This window comes from Chiloscyllium plagiosum, chromosome 32, assembly GCF_004010195.1.
Source record: "Chiloscyllium plagiosum isolate BGI_BamShark_2017 chromosome 32, ASM401019v2, whole genome shotgun sequence".
Classification (NCBI taxonomy): Eukaryota; Metazoa; Chordata; class Chondrichthyes; order Orectolobiformes; family Hemiscylliidae; genus Chiloscyllium; species Chiloscyllium plagiosum.
In genome coordinates, this window is record NC_057741.1 from 21,419,841 (window position 1) to 21,437,629 (window position 17,789).

A 17,789-nucleotide genomic window follows, 5' to 3' on the forward strand; every position below is an offset into this window, starting at 1 on the left:
GCATGACTCAGATCAGATAAGAATTTACAGATAACAATAGGTTGCTGGAAGCAACGGTAATGGGTTAACAAGGTGGAAAAGCATTAATTATGTAGAGCCATTTAGCAATATTGGTAGCATTCAATATGTGAGGTCAGTTTAACAAGGTGAAAAGTATTCATTATATGAAGTCAGTTATTCATTGTGTAATGGCTTAATCTTTACTATTGACACTCGCTGATTGTAACGGTCACCCAATCAATATGTATGTTGCCTTATCTGGATGCTCCTCCTGGTAAAATGACTATATAATTCATTGAGAAACTGCTGTTCCAGAGAAGACCGTGAACGCCTGTCCATGTACACATAGGCGATTGTTCTCTCTCCCTTCAGGGCTTAGAATAAAGATGAAGGAGGTAGAACTACTCCGAGTATTTTGCTTCGACTGGGGAGGAGGGGTGTGGGGAAAATGGGTCGACACTATGACTCTAAATGAAATTCTGAAGAAGAGTCATGCCAGACTCAAACCATTAATTCTGTTTCTCTCTTCATAGATGCTGCCATATCTGCTGAGCTTCTCCTGTACTCTCTGTTTGTTTCAAATTTCTAGAATCTGCAGCATTTTGCCTTTATTTGACAAAAAAGAAATTCAGACCAACTTCCAACAATTCAGCCACATGTCTCCTCCATCATTTAGTTACCCATTTGTACAAAGATCCTTCACAATCATCTGTGCAGCAGTTTTCAATCAAAATTCATTAATATTGCCAGGTATTCCAGCTGCTCAGAGTACAGGGTAGTCTGTCAACTGTCAGTCCCCAGAGAGAACCTTAAACATCAAATAGCTGTTTTTCACACATGTTGCCCAATCTGCAGACTATACTGAACACTTTCTGTTTCAATTTCATGTTTTGTAGTGGCTTAACTTTTTTTCGAATGTTTGACTCAGGAATGATATAGATTCAGGAATTTCCAAAACAGCTACAATGAAATCTCCCCTCACACTGCTAATACATGTCAAATAACCCTTACGTTTTCACTCCAAATTGCCTTGAGAAGCCTGTTTGATATCCTGGAAAGCAGATTACTATCTTTTTTGATGACTTCTAATATTTCTTACCCGAATGGCTGTTAAGTATTTCAATGGTTGAGAATAGAAGCTCAAGCAGGCTGCATCAGATTGCTTGTTCTCCTGAAATTTGCATCACAGGTAGATAGTGTGGTTAAAAAAGCATGTAGCACTCTTGTCTTCATTGCTCAGGCTTTGAGTATGGGAGTTGGGACATCATGTTAAGGTTGGACACGACGTTGGTAAGGCGTCTTCTGGAGTACTGTGTGCAGTCCTTGTCACAAGGGTGTAGGAACAATAGTATTCAAGTGAGAGGGCTCGGAAAAGACTACCAGGATATTGCCAGGAATGGAGGGTTTGAGATTTGAAAATAGACTGGAAAGACTGGGATTATTTTCACTGGAGTGTGGGACATTGAGGGGTGACCTGATTGAGGTTATAAAATCATGAGGCCAATAGATAAAGTGAGGGTCTTTTCCCTAGTGTAGGGGAGTTCAAAACTAGGGGGCGTATTTTTAACGTGAGAGGAGAAAGATTTAAAAAGGTCATGATGGGCAAAACGTTTATGCAGAGTGTTGTTTGTGTGTGGAATGAACTTCCAGAGGAAGCAGTGGATGCAGGTATAGTTATGTTAAAAAGACATTTGGAAAAGTACATGAATAGGAAAGGTTTGGATGGATATGGACCAAGCAGAGACAGGTGGGACTAGTTTAGTTTGGGAACATGGTCGGCATAGATTCATGGTCGGCATAGATTGGTTGAACCAAAAAGTCTGTTTCTATACTGTATGACTCTAAACGTCAATCTTCCAAATTGTGGAAGAGGATAGGATAAAGATCCTGTCCCAATTTTTTTAAATGTGTGTGTCTAACTGTAGATATCAAAAATATTGTTTACCATTCCATTCATCGGTGATTTGCTCCACGGAAAAATAATTGGAACTTTTATAAAGAACTAGTCAACATTTGATATCCGATCTATGTTTTTCTTTTCGAATCACCATAAATATTTCCAGTTTCTCTTTTGAAGGAAATTTCTGACATTCTATTACAACTCATCATTTTTCTCCAAACCCCTTGAGTAAGAACCCACTTACAGCACATTAATGTCATACATACCATGCAAACAAATGAATTAAGAGCAGGACTGGATCATTCAGACTCCCTCCTGCTCCACTATTCAATAAGATCATGGCTGATCTGATAATGGCCACAAGTCTTGCCTGCCTTCTATAACATTTAATTCCTGTGTTTGTCAAGCATCTATTTACCTCTGCCTTAAAAATAATTAAAATCTTGCCTCCATCATTCTCTGAGGAAGAGAATTCCAAAGGCTCATGCATCTCTGAGAGAAAAATGCACCTCCTCATCTCTGTCTAAAATGCAAAACCTCTTATTTTAAAACCATGCCTCCTACAAAGGGATATATTCTCTGAGCACCTACCATATCAAGTCCCTTCAGGTACTTAAATGTCTCAATATGTTCATCTCTTGTTCTTCAAAATTTCAGTTGTCCAATTTGTCTAAACTTTCCCTACTCTGGGTAACACTTGTACAAATGTTACATAAACAGCCTCCTGACGTATTTACACACTTCCTTAAATACTGAGACCAAAAGTGTACACAAAGTTCCTGACATGATTTCACTAATATGCTGCACAACTGTAGCAGCAAAATTGCCCTCTCAACAAAAGACAATGTTCCATGTCATTTCCTAATCACTCACTATGCCTGAACTCTAATTTCACGTGATTCATAAACCAGGTCACCCAGCTACCTCTATACCTCAGAATATTGCGATCTCCATTTGAATGATATGTGGATTTTTCTTTTTTCCTACCAAAGTGAGCAAATTAAAATTTATTGTAAAGGGGACAAATTTTGCAACACATAGAACATCTGCCAATGTTTTGCCCATACGAACTTGTCCATATCCCTTTGCAGACTCATTATGTCCTCCTCACAATTTAGGCTTGAACTTGGGTATTGGCTTGAATACCAGAGGAGGCTCTAAGATCCAAGTCCCTCAGTGTCAGTACAATCATGCTGAAAATGGTGATTGCCTGGGTTAGCTAACTGATCTTCACATCTATATTGATCCAACAAGAACAACCTGGAAATTTGTTTGCAAAGACCCTATTTCTGCATAATAATCTAGCACTGTACTGTCCAATCTGGTGTGCAGCATTCACATTCTCAGTCCTTGCCCACAATGTGCTGCGTATCATATCGATCAGACTGGCCTATAGCCATCGAGAACCCCCAACTAAAACTGGCACTGGGTTGACTGTTTATGCCACCAATTATTTCATGCCCCTTTGTGAAAATTGCTTGAATAACTTTCCATCACAATCTGTAAAATGAATGTCACTCCCCATAAATCCTCCAGGCAGTTCCCTAGGAACTCGAGATTACTCCCTCTCACTTGGTGATTTTCTACTTAATTAATTGCTAACTCCAAGCACAAAAACAAACCTCTGTATTCAAGATAAAATTCCAAGAACCAAACTTGGAGTGAATGCTATTAAATTACATACAAGCGCAAATCTCACAGTTTTATGACAGGAATGACACAGTGGTTAGCACTGCTACCTCACAGCGCCAGAGACCTAGGCTTGATTCCACCCTCAAGCAACTCTCTGTGTGGAGTTTGCACATTCTCCTCGTGTCTGTATGGGTTTCCTCCGGGTGCTCCAGTTTCCTCCCACAGTCCAAAGATGTGCAGGTTCGGATTGGCCAAACTAGTTTTCCCATAGTGTCCAGGAAAACTAGTGTCCAGGCTAGGTGGATTAACATTGGGAAATGCAGGGTTTCAGGCATAGGGTAGGGGGTTGGGTCCGTGTGGGATACTGTTCAGAGGGTGAGTGTAGACTCAATGGGCTGAATGGCCTGCTTCCACACTGCAGGGATTCTATGATTCTGTCTTAAAGGTGGAGAGTAAGAAGACACGGAGGTTTAGGGAGGGAATTCCAATGTTTAGGGCTTATGCAACTGAAGACACCTCCACAAAGAATGGAGGAATTAAAAATGAAAGACACACAACAAGCCAGAATTGTTGGAGTATAGATATCCTGGAGAATTACAGAGTTGGATAAGATTACGTGGGCATGGCTATGAAGGAACTTGGAAAAAGGGATGTGAAAAAGAGAGTAGAATTACAACCTCTTGATTTAATGTTGCTGACTATGGGTAGAGCACACCAGTTTGCATTTGTGCAAGTTCATCTTTAGTCACCTATAATCTCTTACACATAGTCCCACTGTTCAAAAGTACTTTTACAGAGATCACATTGCTAGGTCAAAATACACTGAAACCCATTAATGAGGGACCTTGAAAATGTCCTACAAAAACAAAATCCTATATTTTCATAATGTTTAAAGCTGCATGGTGATTGTTTTCTTGGTTTTTTTTCGAAGGCACGCATGACATTTCTTTGTGAGTTTTTGTTTAAAAAAAGCATGTTGGGAATTTTAAATAAAAATGGAAAATGCTAAAAAGACTAAGATATTGAAAATCCTGAACATTTCTCTCCTCCAACTGCAAATCAAGCTGAAATGTGTTTCTACTACTTTCTGACATTGTATACTTTTTAATTTATCTGTGAACCAAAGAACTGAATTGGTTTAAAAGCTTGCTGATATGTGGAATTTTTAAAACACAACTCTGTGTTATTGGCAGACAAAGACATTTTAGTGTCAGTTGTAAGAAAAATAAATTATATTCTGACATATGTTATCTGCTGTTTTGCAATCTTCCTAGTTTGTACATGTTACAATTGTTCCCAGGCAGAATAATATCCACAACATAGGGGTTAATCAAATGGATGCAAGTAAAACCGAGCAGTTAATCCCAATGCTATTAATCTCTTATCTGCTTTTACCACAACAGGTTTAACAGCTCAGGCACTTCCTCACTAGAAATAAGTTCAATCCTCAAACTGATCTCCCACGCAATATATATTTTAATATTATTCTCCAAACTAATCGTCCTTGTGTCACGACTACAGATCAGGCGTGTCCTCAAAGTGGACTATACACTATGAAATTGTACAAGCTTTTAACGTAGCCTGCTTTTAGTTTTGAGTCTTTCAATTTAAAAAAAAACAGCACTATAGCTTTATGCTTTATACATGATGAAAAGTTAGTTATTACACAGCAATTGCTTAAAAGTTCTTTAAGTAAAAAGTGACCATTTTTAGCTAAAATACAATTACATATTTCTTTCCCCTTTGTGAAAATTTCTTGAACAACTTTGCAGCACAGTCTGCAAAACAAATTACAAATACACATTTAACAAAGTGACAAGTAGAAGTTACATATGAAGCTGAAAATGGGATCAGTCTCTACTTGCATTGCTGACCTGGTTTGGTTGAAGGTTGTCTTTCTGATGAGGGGTTGGAAACTTGAAAGCTTTGAAATCAGATTGTGATGGCTTTTGTAGTCAAATGGTTGAAAATTGTTCCCACAGGTTGACTAATCACCATATTAGGTATTGGGTTAGCTAAGGTCTGGGGCATAAACTTTAGAAAAATTATTCAAGGTAATTTAGTTTTTGACTGTCACTCATTCCCCTAAAATTCTCCATCTCATTCTGTCGGGTCTTTGGTTAAGTAGGAGGAATTAGTCACAGCTCCTCCAGAAAGACCATTGCTTTTGGATTTCTGTTTACTCTCAGAAACATTTAACAAATTTCAAAAAGGTTTCTTGGGATTCATCTTGAGAAAAGTACAGTTTCCAAAAGCATTTGAACACACAAGGATCTTTGGAAGTCACTTGGTGAAACGCCTTGAGTCCATTTTAAAGACAGATTGATATTCTTTACAAAATACTTATTGAAGTAAATGTATACTTGTGAAATTTTAGATGGGTGGGGAACAGAATTATGAACAGTCATTGAAATTTTAACCTGAGAAAGTAATAAAGTTCATGCCATAACCCTCTGCCAACCGTGGCAATCCAACAGTAGAAATTGGAACACACGCTGTCTTGAGGAGTCACTCTCTTATTGTATTCTAAAGAAACCTGTTCTCTTAGGACAACTGGTATAGCTTTGATCCATATTTCCTGTCCTGACTGCTCCTTTTCTAAAGATTTCTTAGAAATTTCTACTAGTGCAGTCAGTCTCCCATTTAACTTCCAGGAATTGGCTTTAGTATGTTTGATATTATGACAAGGGAAGCATGTTTGTTTCTGTACATCACTATTATCAGTCTTTTATTTCTTTATTTAGCTTTAGTCAAAAAGTTCACTGCTATATTTTCCATTTCCAGAAAACTCAGAGCAACGTTCAAAGCTATCTTAAAATCCCATGCAATAAATCTCCCCACAACTCAACTGCTTTAGTTCTGGTACCACCACATTAACTTAGAGACACAGATCACTCTTAAATCCAGTTCATTCAAATCCCTCAAAAGCTACTGATTTTAATGATCCAAGCTGGTGTTATGAATGGATAAATCTGATCCCAGACGAAAATCCTCACTAGAAATAAGTTTTTTTAAATTTTTTTTAAAATTGAAAGACTCAAAACTAAAAGCAGGCTAGATTATTGTTTTTTTTAATGTAACAAGGTGGTCTTTCACTGAAACGCAATGCTAAGATTTGCTTTTAAGAATTATCATACAAAAGAAAAGATACAATAGTATAAACCAGCTATTTACACATAACACAATTTGAAAGATTTTGAAACATATAGTAACATACAATCCTACCTATCCCAACACCCTCACTTTACATTACTCAAACATTAGACAGAGTTTGCTTCTCTATCTCATCTATAGATTTAAATTAACTGTATCTTTCTATTCATGGTCTTGAGAGTTTGGAAGTTGATTAGTCATATAACTGAGTTTAGATGTTTAGAACTTGCAGCACCTTCAAGGTTCTAACCCAACACTTCTGATCTGGAACTTCTAGTCCAAAATCTGGAATAAGTTACATTAAAATATATATAAACGACAAGCCTTACATCACATAACCAAGTGGTCTTCCTCTAACATGCTAGTCTAAGTAGGCCTCATAGCCCTACCCCAAAAGAAGATGATGGCAATAAATCTAACTTACAGAGAGCAATTGTACACAGAACTCATACACTTTGCATGAACAATGCACACAGCTGTTCCAACAATATGCAATCTAACAATATACAGGAAGCTAGTCATCATCCAGCAGTGGCATCCTGAATGCAGAATCTTGTGACTCAAAGTGAGATGAAGCTTGTTGGACAACTTGTCACCAGTCTGAATGACTAGTTGCAAGCTCCTCCCAGTCATCGAGGTACTTATTATCATGCATCATGGTGTGCTTCAGAACATCATTGTCTTTACATTCCTCTGGAAAGCTCAACATTTGAGAGCTGGGGAAGAGCACCAGGCGGGGAAGGCAGTTTCTGACCATTAGGACACAGTGCCTAGTCCATCATGGTTTTTCAGTTTTGCCTGAATATTTGTACGACTGACTTCAAAAAAGGCACTAGTGTTGGTTCAATGGTCCTCCCAGTGAATTTGGAGGATGTAGAAGATGTATTGCTGATGAAATTTCTCTGGCACTTTTATGTGTCCCTGAAAGACAGTCCAGATCTCACTGCAATTACAGGAATGTGGTGGCCATAACTGCTTTGCACACTAGGACGTTCTGAATGGCTTTGTTTTCAAACAGTCACCACTGAGATCTCAAAAAGCCTGAACTGCCCTGCTGACCTTTGTGTAATGTAAGATCATAGCAACAAAGAATTCTATGTGCTCCTCGCTTATGAAAGTTAGATGCTTGGTCAACAGGAGCCATCTTAAATAGGGTTGCTATGGAAAATGATACTGAGGCTAAAGTTCATCTTGGGCAGAATTGGGTGATTGTAAATTGGAAACTGGTTGTACATTTTATCGATTTTCTTTTCCATATTGAGAAGAATGTTTGATTTGATTTGATTTATTATTGTCACGTGTATCTAGTACAGTGAAGAGTTTTGCTTTGCATATAGTACAGACAGATCGTACCAGACTACATGTAATAGGGTACTAGAACAGAGCAAAGAATGCAATGTTACAGCTGTAGAGAAGGGGCACAAAGACCAAGATCAATATTAAATTTCAAATTTGAAAGGTTCATTCAAAAGTCTATTAACAATGGGGAAAAAGCTGCTCTTGAATCTGTTGTATATGTGTGTTAAGGTTTTGTTCGATGGAAGAGGTTAGAAGAGATTATAACCAGGGTGGGATTAAGTTGATGTCCTTCCAAGGCAACAGAGGTATAGATGGAGTCACTGGATGGAAGGTTGGCTTGCGTGATGGACTGGGCTGTGTTCTCAACTCTCTGTAATTTACTACAGTCCTGGGAAGAGCAGGTGCCCTAATAAGCCATGATGCATCCAGACAGAATGCTTTCTATAGTGCATCTATAAAAATTGAATGTATCCAGGTTGTTGTGATTGATAGAGAAAACATTCCTTTGAAAAACCTTCAATTGTAAAGTAATCAGAAAAATATAACCCATACAAGACAAAGTTAATTAAAAACTAATTCATCATTTTGGCAATACAGGCTGGAAGAAATAAAGGTAAGAGATCATGTTTTATTGTTTCACTTAAACAACGCTGACCTTCTTCCTTATAACACCCACACACCTGTCATGTAATATTTTGTCAAAATTGTGCATCAGACATACTTCTGGGAATCAGGTGTTATTTTCAAAATCTGAAGAAACATAATTGAAAGATTACAGCACTTAAAAACTAATATATTTAATTTAGAGAGTGGATTGCCATCTGTTGTCTAATTTTCTCCAAAAAAGCAGCTGATCTGAGTGTGGTAGCAGATGAAGGGCAGTTATGACACTTGTCTATTCAGAAAAAAAAAACTCTCAATACTTGCATATCATTTGCCCACAATCACATTATAGCACACTCCTGTGATGGCAATAGAAATAATCTGAAATGTCATCAGGTGGCAACTGATATACAACAGAGATTGAGGTCGGAGGACTTGCTCTTGGGTCAGTTCCTGGGCCTGGCCGGGTTGGCTATAAACAAATCCAGGCAGCGGGCTGTGGGAGTGGTCATTTCCAATAACTGTCTATACCTCCTCCACAGTTATGTTTCTGCCAGGGTGTTCATGGAGAAGGAGCATGCAGTGTCCATCAATGTTCTCGATGCCTTTAGAGAGAGAGAGAGAGGTTTGCACCACTTGGGAAACTGTGTTTTATTTCCCCCTCCAACTCCATTTTGGTTTAGTTCCTTATCTTGCTCTCTCTCTCTTCAGACCAACCTCCCCCCACCCACTGTGTTGCCCATAATGGGCTTTGCTTGTAAATAGGAGAAAGTGAGGACTGCCGATGCTGGAGATCAGAGTTGAAAAGTGTGATGCTAGAAAAGCACAGCTGGTCAGGCAGCATCTGAGGAGGAGGAGAATCGACATTTCAGGCATAAGCCCTTCATCAGGAATGTGGAGGCAGGGGAAGGAGGCTGAGAGATAAATATTTTCTAATCGACTCATTTAGAGATGTGGTGCTACTCTGGAACAGGAGGGACAGGAGCCTGCATCTTATGGCCTCGAGGAAAGAACACTATCAATGCACAACAAGGACACTCAAAGTCACCACAGATTAAGAGGACCATTTGGCTGCCCTGTCATTGGACAGAGAGAGAGAGAGAGCATTGGTGGTGTGTTTAACCCGAGGGTCACCGCACTTAAAACCGAGTGGTGTAATGGAGAAAGCATGACCTCAGCTGGCATGGGAATTGAACCCACACTATTAGCATCATTCTGCATTGCAATCCAGCCAACTGAACTAACTGACTCCCTCCAGTCTCTGATGTATATTGTTACAGCACACCTCTGGAGCAGGTGGGAGATGAACCCAGGTCTTTGAGCCCAGAGGTAGGAACACTACCACTGCAGCACCAGAACCCTCAGAGCCACTACTTGTTGATGTATGGATAATTTGAAAATTTTGTATTAGTCCATACTGTATTTTCTTTTGCCCAGAGGTGTTATCACGCAACTGAGCAACCTTCTCACCACCAAAATCATTATGAATTTTTTTAAGCCTACTAACCACCACGAGCATAACACCTGTGTAGCCAATTGAATACTTACAAGCAAAGTCAAAAGGTGTGGTGCTGGAAAATCACAGCAGGTCAGACAGCATCTGAGCAGCAAGAGAATCAATGTTTCAGGCATAAGTCCTTCATCAGAAATGAGGGGATGGAGGGGAGTTGAGAGATAAATAGGAGGGTGGGTCTGGGGCTGTGGGAACATAGCTGGAAAGGTGATAGTTAGATGGAGGTGGGAAAGGTGATGGTGATAAGTCAGAGAGGAGGTTGGAGTGGATAGATGGAAAGGAAGATGGACAGATAGGGCAGGTCAAGAGGGTGGTGCTGAGTTAGTGGGTTGGATCTGGGATGAGGTGGGGGGAGGGGAGATGAGGAAACTGGTGAAGCGACATTGATGCCGAGTGGTTGGAGGGTCCCAAGGTGGAAGATGAGGCACTCTTCCTCCAGGCATTGGGTGGCTTGGACTTGGTGGTTGAGGAGGCCCAGGACTTGCACGTCCTTGGCAGAGAGGGCGCAACATCAATGTCAATTACACCAGTTTCCTCACCTTCCCTCCCCCCACCTCATCGCAGACCCAACCTTCCAACTTGACACTGCCCTCTTGAACTGTCCTATCTGTCCATCTTCTTTCTCACCTATCCAGTCCACCCCCACCTCCGACCTATCACCATTACCCCCGACCTTCAGCTACCTATCGCCTTCTCAGCCAACTTCCCCCAGCCCCATCCCCCCCTGACTAGGAGCTTTTTTGTCTCTATTGATCAGAAATGCCACGTCTACCATTCTGTCAGGCTGCCCAGTGTTGTTTATTTCTGCTGTTCCATTGCATGCTTCCTGGATGACAGATTCCTTAGATCTTTGACCACTGAACTGCTTTGCTAGGTACTAACAGGCTATTGTCACAGCCTGAAGTTCCCATCTGAAACTGGAGTTAGTTGCAAGCTTCAGACCAGCTTCCACGGCCACGCATGAAACCTTCAATGGACAGTGATTTTCAGGTGGGCCATGTGACATCTGCAAAACAAAGTACAGTCAACATTGCACATTGCACAAACTGTGCTGTGCATTAATGTCAGGATGCCAACATTCGTTAAAGCTCCGTCACACTGTATTGTTTATAAGAGTATAAATGATGACAACAATTATCTATAAACATAAGCTAACATAAACATGGCTAGGGGGTCTGTGGTGCAGTGGTAGTGTTCCTACCTCTAGTTCAGAATCCACAGGTTCCAGTCCCCTCTGCTTCAGAGATACATAATAACCGCTCTAAACAAGTTGATTAGAAGGTATCTAAGTTCATGATTGCTCGTTATTAGAAAATTAGCTTTGACTGAGCAATACCACCTCCTTCTTGAATTTTAGCACAATGCAAGTCTCACTGTCTTTCTGTAATTCTGGATGACAATCTGCGATCCACGAAATGTTCCATAAATATTAAGTGCAATTCTCAGTTCAGAATTGTCCTAGAATTCTTACGCAAATTCCCTGACATATCCGTAACCCCATAGAAAATAATTAAATTGAATAATCCATAAAACAAAAAAAAATTAGATCTGCATAATTGTGTTATGTGACTGTGCAGTAAATAATCACATTTAAGAAGGTAATCCAAGGTTGTCATAAGTTAAATATCGTTGACCTATTCAACGACTCGAGTGTAAGGATATTAGCCTGGAGCGGAGGATAAACATTCTGTACATCTGTTATTAACAAAATGTATTTGTTTTGAGGTGGGGAAGAAGAGCACGGAAGATAAAGTTCTAAGACTATTGGACTGGTTCAGTAAAATTGAAACGTGTTTAAGTTTAATTTTCCTTCATTCAGAACGCATGAATAGCACAGCTCACTGAGAGCACCTGGTGGCGAAGATACATAGTGCCGCGTAACAAATCGCACAACTTCACGGAAAGGCGATCTGCTGCCCTTAGCTGATTTAGCAATCCTTGAAATGGCCGAGCAAACCACACGGTTGTATTTAAGAACATGAATTATTAGACAACTGGGGAAAGACATTACATATTGGCCTCACTGGTGACTCTGAAGCCCTGTGAATGAATTGATAAAACACCTTGTAACATATTAAGCAAAGAAACTGCCTCGGTGCATTTTTCAAACCTGAGTGATTTTTACAGGAAGTCAATGTTGCTAACAGCTATTTATATTTAATGATTATAGGGAATGGGAGGTGAGAAGCCAGGGACAGGATCAGGAACTATTCAGATGGAGTGGTCTTTAGTACCCCTGACACTGACACCAGGACAACATTTAGCCTCCATCTATTCAGGTGGAGTGGTCTTTAGTACCCCTGACACTGACACCAGGACAACATTTAGCCTCCATCTATTCAGATGGAGTGGTCTTTAGTATTCCTGACACTGTATGCACAGACGCAATCGGTGTGTGCTAGCTGCAGGAAGATGTGGGAGAGTAGAAACAGTGCTAATTAGTTCCTGTATTTTTCCCCTGATGTTCCAGAGAGTTTCTATCAAGGTTCACCCCAGCTCTCACTATTCAATAAGTGGTAGTGGGGGGAAGCAATTGGAGGAACAATCCTTTTGTTGTTCACTGGATGTGAATTATTGTCCATCCCTAACCGTGCCCTAAGTCCAGACCCGCAGCAATGTGGTTGACTCTTAACTACCCTCTAGGATGGGCAATAAATGCTGGTGTAGCTAGCAACACCCTGTGAATGACTGGAAAAAAACTTTCTTCTGTGTGAGGTAACTGGGCCATGACTCTCACCCAAAGAATGTGCAAGGTAGTGGGGAGAGAATGGCAGCTCCCAGACCCCTCTCTAGGGATTCTGATTTGACAAATGTAACATGATGAATTTTTAAGATGCCTCCCAGTAAAGTTGCTGTTCAGATGGTGTACCAACACAACTGACTTCTCCAGATTGAGCCCAGAGCACCAGTCTGGGAAGTAGCATTCACACAGGCCTCACTCACTTCCTTTGGCAAGATGCCTTTGTCAAGAGTGCTGTGATGACAGCAGAGACAAGGCTCAGGGATTTGGCATGGGGCTAACCCATTGCATAAATATTGACAAAGTCAAATGCAAGCATTGATTCCTGTGACAGACCATTGCTAAGCATCTTTGTTTGGCCAGTCTTGTCACTAAGATGGATGTAGGACTTACAGTGCTCAGTGGGGCATTGAAAAATCAAACAGTACTGCAGTATTGAATGATTGTTGGAAGTTCAGAATACCAGACAGTGTCGCAAACCAATTACACGGCTATGAAAGAGGGTATAGTTTCCAGCTGCCGCCAGACCTTGGCTTCAATGTCGTTAGTGAAAGCAAGTAAACCATCACTGCATCTTTAGATTAGATTAGGTTCCCTACAATGGGGAAACAGGCCCTTTGGGCCAACCAGTCCACACCGACCCTCCGAAGAGTAACCCACCCAGACCCATTTCCCTCTGACTAATCCACCTAATGCTGTGGGCAATTTACCATGGCCAATTCACCTGACCTGCACATCTTTGTGACTGTGGGAGGAAACCGGAGCACCCGGAGGAAACCCACGTAGACACGGGGAGAATGTGCAAACTCCACACAGACAGTCGCCCGAGGCTGGAATTGAACCTGGGACCCTGGTTCTGTGAGGCTAACCAATGAGTCACCGTGCCTCCCTCCTCCCCATCCTCTCAAGCCCACATATTCATTTGAGACTTGATTTTATCCCGTAAACTCTGAGCTATGCATCCAACCAGAGAAGAGCAATGAGACGTAGCTGGTATTCCTGGCTTTAGGAAAGCGATGACTTTGGAATGCTACCAGGCACTTGGGATTACCTCAATACCAAGGGTATTGGTTGGAGGATTGGCAAACCACATTCATCTGTTTGGACTGTGCGTCTTGAAATAATTCTGAGTAAGTGCTAGTGAACCTGGTGTCCTTCCAAGGTTTCTGAGCATTGGCTGTGTTGACCCCTGCTGTGGTGAAGGCCGCTATCAAAGTACCATGAAGCTTTCAGCAGCTTTCTTGCTTTGTGTTTGTTTTCAGCGATGATCACCAAGGAGGTTAATGCCTGGGGTGGATGGGCTGTCTTATGCAGAAAGATTGGACAGGCTGGTTGTATCTCTTGGAGTTCAGAAGAGGGAGAGGCATCTTGAGTGAAACATCTCAGATTCTGCACGTGGATAGGATGTTTCCTCTTTATGGGAGAATCTAGAACAGGGCTTGCTGTTTTGAAATAAGTGGTCATGTGCTTAAAATGGAGTTGAGAAGAAATATTTTCTCAGAGAGGTTCATGAGTCTTTGGAGCTCGCTTCCTCAAAAAACAGTGGAAGCAGACTCTTTGAATATTTTTTAAGCAGATTCTAAAATGGTGAACTGAGAGTCGCGTGGATCTTGTAGCTGCTTCTCAGGCTTATTTCTAGATTTCTTACCAGAATGTTGCCAGGAATAGAGGGTTTGAGTTATGGGGAGAGGCTGGAACATTTTCACTAGAGTGTAAGGGGTTGAGGGGTGACTTTATAAAATCATGAGGGGTATAGATAAAGTGAATGGCAGGTGTCTTTTCCCTAGGGTGGGGGATTATAATACGAGAGGGCATATTTTTAAGGTGAGTGGAGAAAGATTTTAAAAAGACACAAGGGGCAATTTCTTTTCACAAACAGCGGTTAATTTGTGGAATGAACTTTCAGACGAAGTGGTAGATGTGGGTACAGACACAATGTTTAAAAGACAGTTGGGTAAGTACGTAAATAAGAAATGTTAGGAGGGATATGGGTCAGGTGCAGGCAAGTGGGATTAGTTTAGTTTGGGACTATGTATGGACTGATTGGACTGAAGGGTCTGTTTCAATGCTGTAAGACTCTATAACTTGAAGTGAGAGAGTGGAAGGTTATCAGGAAAAGACAGGATGTTGAGCAATGAGACCGACCCTGAGACTTTACTGAATGACACAGCAGACTCAAGAGACAGGGTGTGTGTTCTTATATAGCTTGCCTAAACTTAAAAAGAACAACCGCTCACTTACCAACAACTGAATAAGCTAGAGTCTATAATCTTCTTCCAGAAAAGTTCCAGGAAATCAGAACCAGAGTCTGCAAACTCCTGTAAGCATCAGCTAAAGTAGCCTGTTAAACTTCGCATTTTTGATGTGCATTCTGTCTTCATGGAATGGATGAAGGAATAGGTTGAAGTTAATAGCACTAACTTAAAACAAAATGGTTTCACTCAAATTTAAAAAGATTGAGGTCACTTCAATGAACTGTTTATTTGGTAATAAGCCTAAATTGTACATTAAACAGTATCACAGCTCGCAATCTATTTCAAACTGAATGAATGACATTCAATTGTCTCATCTGAGACGGATAATCCTCCTCTTAGTAATTGATTCAATTATTTGACATTGAAAGTATAATCTGAGGAGTTCTTGTGGCGCAGTGGTAGTGTCATTACACCTGATCCAGATTGACGTTCCACCTGCTCCAGACGGATTAAAAATATGTGGAAGTCAGATTTGGAATTAGCTGTCTCTTTGCACTTGTCTATTTCCAATCTACAGTAATTCTTCACTTACCACTCTTTAAAGTGCAACTTTATCCTAAACATTAAATGTATTAGACTTTTCCATTGGACTAAGTTGTAGGACCCACAGTGATTCTCCCTGATCCCAAATGAGTTTCTCCCCAGTCACCAGCAATTCTTTACCCCGATTCCTAGTTACTCTCCCCCATGATCCCCAATGAGTCTCTTTTCAGTTTCTGTAATGTGGATGTGGAGACAATCAATTGACAGTAGGGGTAGCGAGACAGCCAATGGGAAAGGGCAGCAAGTAAGGCGTGAGTGAAACAGTGAGCTTGGTTGATCTCCGTCTCACCCAGGCCCAACTCCAAACTCCCAACTGCACTGCTCCATTACTCTGGGAGAAAGTGAGGACTGCAGATGCCGGAGATCAGAGACGAAAGTGTGGTGCTGGAAAAGCAAAGCAAGTCCGGCTCCTCGGTTGTTGCCTGACCTTGCTCCATTATTCTGTTGACAAAGATAGCGATGCACAATATGCGCGATGACAACTCTGATGTGAACAACACACATAAACAATAGAAAATTAATTTGGTGACTCAAATACAAAAAATGAAACAACTTTAAAATGAAATGACTTAAAGCAAATGGTTACTGTAATAGCATGCATAATTATCACTCTAAAGATAACAATAACTAACTATCAAATATTTCAAATCTCCTAGTCTCTCTGTCTACTATTTGAAAAATATTACTTAGATTACTTACAGTGTGGAAACAGGCCCTTTGACCCAACAGTTCCACACTGACCTGCCGAAGTGCAACCTAAACCCATTCCTCTACATTTACCCCTTCACCTAACACTACGGACAATTTAGCATGGCCAATTTACCTCACCTGCACATTTTTGGATTGTGGGAGGAAACCGGAGCACCCAGAGGAAACCCACGCAGAATGTGCAAACTCCACACAGACAGTCGCCTGAGCCAGGAATTGAACCCGGGTCTCTGGCGCTGTGTCGCAGCAGTGCTAACCACTGAGCCACCGTGCCACCCACTGCCACCGTGCCACCCAGCGACATCAATCCCCAGCAACATATTTGTTTTGAGTGCAATTAACCTGCTCCTGTGTAACAAAGTCATAAGCACATATTACATGATTAAATATCACACAACACCAGGTTATAGACCGACACGTTTATTTGGAAGCACTAGCTTTCAGAATGCTGCTCCTTCATATCACATGAGCATAATTGGCCAAGATAATTAATATTAAGATGAAAGAGACATTAGTGGAGTTGATTGAGACATTGAGAAGAAAAAATTGATGTTAAGGAATGTCTTAGAAAGAGGGAGAGAGAGAGACGGAGATGAAGAGAGTACTAAAGATTAGAGCCAAGGCAGTTGAAGGCATCATCACCAATAGTGGGATGAAGTGAGTTAGGGATGCACAATTTTTCCAGAATCAGAAAAGCACAGAGTTCTGAGGTTTGTATGGCTGGAGGAGACAGAATATTTGAAGACAACAATTTGAAAACAGTTAAGATACATTGATTTCACTCTGTGATTTCTTGAAGCAAATAATCATTCAGAATGTTTACATTTTTGTACTCGTCCCCAGTTTGCACCTTTGCTATTTTCACCTTCACTACATTTGAAGTATTTTATTTAATTGTTCTGCTTAACTTCAGCTGCTATGCATTCTCTTCCAAATTACTTCATCTCTTTGAACACGTTTCTGCATTGCCCTATGTTCAGCCTATGCAATTTGTGCAGACTTATTTTATAATCAAACTGAGATATTTGATAATGTCAGTTCGCTTAGTAGTTTTCTACCTCCCAGAGTATTACCTTCTTTCGCTTCCAAGGTGTACCTTACAGTGGAGGTACCTCACCATGGGCTGTTTGTACAACCAATATCCTTCCATATTAGATTCATTTCTATTCTCTATATCTAGCTATATTTCTGATATCATACACATTTGTAGCACAATCTAAGGTGTGGAAAAGCAATTCTTTAAATTCAACAGTTCAGAAACAAAATGGAAAACATCAACTAAAGAAGAGGTATTTTGCTTCTAATTCTATATATTGACTTCCTCTCTTGGATGTTGCTGATTTCTTATTTCTGGAACTGACTGTCTCACTACTGTGCCCACTATAAATAGTGTCTTCCTTTACAAAGAATTTTACCTGGGAGTCAGTTGGCTCTCTGCTCTCC

At 40.6% G+C, this 17,789-nt stretch overlaps 1 long non-coding RNA gene across 1 annotated transcript; it reads right to left on the reverse strand.

The window, feature by feature from the left end:
• Positions 1-6,197: 6,197 nt before the first annotated feature.
• On the reverse strand, positions 6,198-15,651 carry LOC122539400. The gene is made up of 3 exons (XR_006309070.1): positions 15,082-15,651; positions 10,873-11,106; positions 6,198-9,192 (listed from the first exon to the last, which is right to left on the reverse strand). It is a non-coding gene; the product is annotated as an uncharacterized LOC122539400 (long non-coding RNA).
• Positions 15,652-17,789: the final 2,138 nt, after the last annotated feature.